Source organism: Neophocaena asiaeorientalis, unplaced genomic scaffold, assembly GCF_003031525.2.
Source record: "Neophocaena asiaeorientalis asiaeorientalis breed wild unplaced genomic scaffold, Neophocaena_asiaeorientalis_V1.1 scaffold136, whole genome shotgun sequence".
Taxonomy (NCBI): domain Eukaryota; kingdom Metazoa; phylum Chordata; class Mammalia; order Artiodactyla; family Phocoenidae; genus Neophocaena; species Neophocaena asiaeorientalis.
Genome location: NW_020185333.1, coordinates 2,220,237 through 2,226,236, shown reverse-complemented (window position 1 = coordinate 2,226,236; position 6,000 = coordinate 2,220,237).

Below are 6,000 nucleotides of genomic sequence, written 5' to 3'. Positions count from 1 at the left end.
ACAGAAATCAAATATATAAAACAGTAAAAGCAGAATTGTAGTGGTTAAGGGTACAAAGGAGAACGCAGGGACCTCCCATAAAGGCCTCCTTCCCAGGCTCCTAGAAGTACCTCATAAGACACTTCCTAGGGACAGTTTGGAATCCACTGTTGTAAATAAATAAATATGTGTTGATGTGTGCAATTGTTTACCATACATTAAGGTGTTTTCTAAAGCAGTTTAAAAAACGCTATGTACAATGTGATTACATGCAAAAATATACCTCCACACATAGAGAAAAAGGTCTGGAAGGATCTAAATGAAGGTGTTAACAAAGATTATCTTTTCAGCAGTAGGATGGATCCTTTTTTCTTCTGTGAGCTTATTTGTACTTTCTGAAGGAAAGAAATACATGTTGCTATTGTAATGAGAAAAAATTATTTTTAACGTGAAGTGTGTATCAGACTCTTAGAATGTGTGTGTGTGTGTGTGTGTGTGTGCGCGCGCATACACCAGCATATTCGGAGACATACATTTTTTGCCCCATCCAGCTACAGTCTTTCAGCTCTAATCTCATGCGTCTATACTCTGCTCTGTGATGCGGGGCTGGGATTCTGCAAAACCACATGGTCTTTGCCGGCTGGTGGTTATACCCATATGGACCACTAGAGGGAGATTGGAAGGCAGGAGGAGGAGAGAAGTTCCTGTTTGTTTTCTTATTCCTGGTAGTGTTGTCAGGCAACAGCTCTTCATCCCGGTAATGACAGTTGCTTCTAGTCCCTGACTCATTTTTACACACTGGCAGAACTAACTGACCCCTCTGAGGTACTAACAGCACCTGAATGATGTTCTTTTGTCAAAGATCTGAGTCCCAGTTCTGCAGATCACTTCCTCCAACAATCTAAATTCTAGTCTTCTCCTTGTCTCCCCAGCTCCAGGGCTTGTAACTGCTTTCAGCAGTTATCTCTGTGTTACCTCAGTGTCGCATGTGTGCTTTTAAGTTCTTTAACATCTATTTAACCAGTTCATTATATTAAATTCTCTCTGGTGAAATACTTAGTATGAGTCTGTTTTACTAACATGATTCTTAAACAAGAAGTGGTCCTAAGAAACAGCCCCTCAAAATGGGATTCTGAGGTTGCTCTGAGCTTATCCTTAGCTTTGAACACCATAGTGATCTCTTTAGCAAGGGGAAATGGGATTTGAGTATCCATGATACCCTGTGGCATCATACTTAATCACCTGTGGTTGATTGTGATGAAATGCCTTCTGTGGCCCTAAGAGGGACCAGATGACCGTTATGATAGCAATGATGCTTCTACAAGAAATGACAAGCTCAGATCATTAACTCTTAGCTCAAGTCACAGAGAATCAGAGAGTTCCTATAGTGGCTCTAAAAGAATCACCTGTTTCTTAAAGCTGCAGGGCTGACCTTGACCCAGAATTTAATTTTGTGGGTTACCGAATTTCAACCAGAATTGAATTCATAGGTTTGAAAATCTTGTATGTGAAAGTTAGGGCACTGACTGGTAAGAAGAACTCTGAGACTTGGAATAGGAACCATATAGTTTGACTTAGGAAAAGCTGAGAATCTTGGAGTTGCTTGCCTTCTTGTGTCTGAGGGAACTTGTGTTAAGACCCCATAATAACCTCAAGACCCACTCCAACTACTTCTCATAACCTCTAGAGCTAACCCAGTTCAGATCTCAGTTTGCTCCAAGGGGGCAAGTACAAAGTCTGACATGGAAGGAGATGGTTTACTCCAAAATAATTGCAAAATGTTGCTAATTGACAGAAATGGAAATAATAGTGGATTTTAAGTTATTAGACTAAAAGAGGAAGGAATATAAAACACTGGATTAGACCAAATGTATTGATAATGGGTCATTATTACAGTTACTAAAGCTCTTAGTTAGGGACTTCCCCTGTGGTCCAGTGGTTAAGACTGCACACTTCCACTGCAGGGGGTGCGGGTTCGATCCCTGGTCGTGGACCTAGGATCCCGCATGCCGCGTGGTGCAACCAAAAAAATAAAAAAGATCTTACACTTAGAAGTGTGTCTAATGATTTTCTTGGTTGCTTGAAACTTGAACTCAACTATAGCCTATGCTCACTGAAGGTAAAATACCAGATTTTTTCCTGGCACAATGTGGAAGGAGGAGTCAAAGACTCAGAGAGATTGGAATGATGGGGTGCATATATAATCTCACTTGCACACCCACCCACCCCCAACTGTGTCCTTTGAGAGGTCACTCACCCCACTGAGGCATTGGGAAAGGCATTAATGATAGGCTACTTTTGTGTCCTCACAAATTTCTGTGATGGCTGTCTTCTGTAGGCTATGGTGATGGTAGAAGATACTGCCATTGAAATCGGCTCCATGATTTCCGTGAAAACGATGGGATCCCAGAATGACAAAGGCCAAGTGGCAACAATTAACTACAAGAGACGAGGTTAGTGCATTTACTATAATGGGCAATAGAGACAAAATGTTAACCAAATATTTTGACTAGCAGGAATCTTTAGTAGTAGCTAATTGATCGTGGTGCCTATAGGAATTGAATAGATAGCAGCCTATTAAAATATTACTTCATTTATATAGCAGGGACCAGAAACCTAATCTGAGCACCAAAATGGAGAGGAGACATGGCTCCTTACTCAATTTCCAGACTTAAACAAGTTCAGCAGCACAAAATCTCTTGATGGACAAGGAAGCTAGTACAAAGATGCTTATCAGTGTCCTTTACAGGAACAAAACTTTAGAAACATATAAGTATCCATGTTATTTATTGCTGGTTAGTCAACATATTCACGACTTAATCATTTTATTACTTTTATTACTTACAGTTCTGTGGGTCAGGAGTTTAGGCAGAGCTCAGAAGGGATGGCTTGTCTCTCCTGCACATAGTGTTGGCTGGGAGGGCTCTACTGGGTCTAGAGGACCTACAATGGCCTCACTCACAAGTCTGGCACTCCCATTGGGATGGCTCAAATGACTGAGGGTGAACTGGGATGGCTGGGTCTCTCTTTTTCCGTGGCATTACCCTGGCTCACACATATGTGTGGGGCCTTGGTTCTCCTCTATGTGGTTTCTCTCTCCACATGGCCTCTATCCTCTAGGACCCATCTCCCCATGTAGACTCCCTCTCCAATAGGATAACCTGGACTTCTTTATGCAGCGGATGGATCCACCCTGAGCAAAAGCAGATGCTGTATGGCCTCTTAGAGTCTGAACTCATTAAGTCCCCAAATGCCACTTCCATCACACTTTATTGGTCAAAACAAGTCAGAAGGGCAGAATAGATTCAAAAAATGGGGAAACAAACACGAGCTCTTATTGGAAAAAGCAGTAAAGACGTATTGCAGAGAGGTGTGGACACAGAGAGACCCAATTCAGTCACTGGGTCCATTTTCAATAACTTATTACAGGCTAACAAGAAACATATCTCTTAAAAAATTAAGGTACATCCATACAATGAAAAACAGAGTAGGCAAAATTGCTGTAACAAACAAACCCCCAAATATATAATGGTTCAAGCACAATAGATGTTTATTCTCACCCACATTGTGTTCAATACATGATTATTAAAAAATTTAGGCTCCTTCCATCCTTTGACTTTGAATTCCCCTAGGGCCTTGTCATCATCTACATCTAGCTGTAAGAAAAGATAACATAAAGGATACACATCTGCCTCTTAAAAGCACTGGCCCAGGGCTTCCCGGGTGGCGCAGTGGTTGAGAGTCCGCTTGCCGATGCGGGGGACACGGGTTTGTGCCCCGGTCCAGGAGGATCCCACGTGCAGCGGAGCAGCTGGGCCCGTGAGCCATGGCCGCTGAGCCTGCGCGTCCGGAGCCTGTGCTCCACGGCGGGAGAGGCCACAACGGTGAGAGGCCCGCGTACCGCCAAAAAAAAGCATTGGCCCAGGAATAGCACACATCACATGCATTCCTATTCTTTTGGCCACATGTAACTGCAAAGGATCCTGGAATTGTAGTCTAGCTGCATGCCCGAGGAGAAGAAAATGGATTTTGAGGAACAGCTAGAAGACTCTGCCACAATCATTTTTTAAAGATAGGCAATGGCACAGGGAAATGCTCACATTATATTAAATGAATGGAAGGCATTACAAAACTTTGTATGACTCCAAGTTCGGGAAGGGGCAAAGAGAAATGTATATCTGGAGTGAAAATGGTACCAAGATTTTTATTTCTGGTTGGTGAGAGTACAAAAGTTTTATCTTCTATTCTTTTCATTTTCAGAATTGTATTCAGTGAACACAAATGACCTCCATAACATGATAAATAATTTTTTTAATGTTAAAATATCTAAATTATAAACTCAAAGCACTCTTTTAGCGTCATTGCTGATGATCAATCTGTCAACTCCTAGAAGCTCATAGAAATGTAAAGAAAAATTGCCCATTGATAGATAGCATTATTTTTACCACTCTGTTTTCTGAAGTATTTAGGGACCAGCATACAATTTTAATACAGACAATTCCTAATTTAGAAAAGCCATTTCTAAGTGCATTGTTTGAAACTGAACGTCTTCGCCCATAAAGTGAACGTAAAACATGATGATGAGGAACCAGAGCCAGCCCTCCAAAGCCACTTTCCTCCAATCACTCATGTGATTGGTTCCGGCCAGTGATGTCCCGGCCATTGGTTCTATAGAGGACAACTATGGATTCCAGGATTGTTACAGAAAAGTGCTTTCCACCATCAAGATTAAAATAGCAGGAGCACATCTTCCCTCAGCTTGGGTCACCCTCACCCCCAACAAGCTCTGGCACTCAGAGTGGGAGCTTACATCCTGCCATGTTCCCAGAACCAGTTTCTCTGGCAGGTGGGAAGTGGGAGCTGAGATCTCTCAGCAGTGAGCCCCTGGCATGGTGGGAGCAAGAAGGTGGAGGGGAGAGCTGGGTTCTAGGCCTGGGCAGGGGTCCCCATGCGGCATGATCACATTAAGACCCAGGATTCTGAGGGAGATATAGTGGTGGGGTGTCAGAGGATGATGGGAGAAATGCTAGGGACTCCTAAGATGGGGAAGAGATGTTTTTCCCATTCACTTTCCCATTCATAGACGTAGTGCTCTTGAATACTTTAGTTCCTGTCCATCCCAAGTCTTCTGTCATCCCAGTTCCTTCACTGTCCTCAGCTCCAGTAACCTTCACATTCACTTCACTTCAGTCACATGCTCTCAAATCATATCCCAAATCTTGCCATCATCCAGAATTACTCCATATCTGATATCATAAATCCAGACATTTTTCTTTCTGATGATAGCATCCTATCTTTTCAGCTATCTTACTCAAGTTATTTCTTACAAATCTGATCTTAAACCTTTCTGGATCACCAGTCCTTAACCTCTTACTGTCTTCACATCAGTACCCTTCTTTGTATACAGCTTAGATTCTCCCAGTCCATTGCACACCAACGTTATCAATCCCCTCTCCCCGTTACTTCCATCACTTCTGCCTAGCCAAAGTCCAACCCTTTATTAATTCCACGCTCTGAATTTTCTGTAATTATGGGGAAAAAAACTGAAGTCTTCAGACAAGAACTCTCTCAACTTACTAATGCCAAACCTACAAATTTACCTGTGCACCCACCGTCCTATCTTCCATTCCTCCAGTTACAACGCGTAAGGGGATCCTCCCCTCACCTGAGGTGAATCCCTTCACTGGCTGTCTCCATCCAGTAAAAGCTTTTTCAGAGAAAGGATCGTGTATGCTTGTTAACTGCCGCCTCCAGGACGTAGCAGAGTATCTGGCACATAACAAATGCACAGTATTTATCAAATGAGTAGCTTTGGTGAGTTAAGGAAAAGATAGGGACAGAGAAAGGGAATAAAAGAGTTATTCTTCCTATCCTAGTTTACTGTTTTTGGTCAGAAGAGAGAAGAGTATTTTGAGGAGGAGAGCAGAATTTTTCTCATACATAAAGGACAGGGGTTGATCAAGAATTGACAGTATTTGAACTGTTAATAATTCTTACATTTCAGAAGTCACCTGAGTGGGT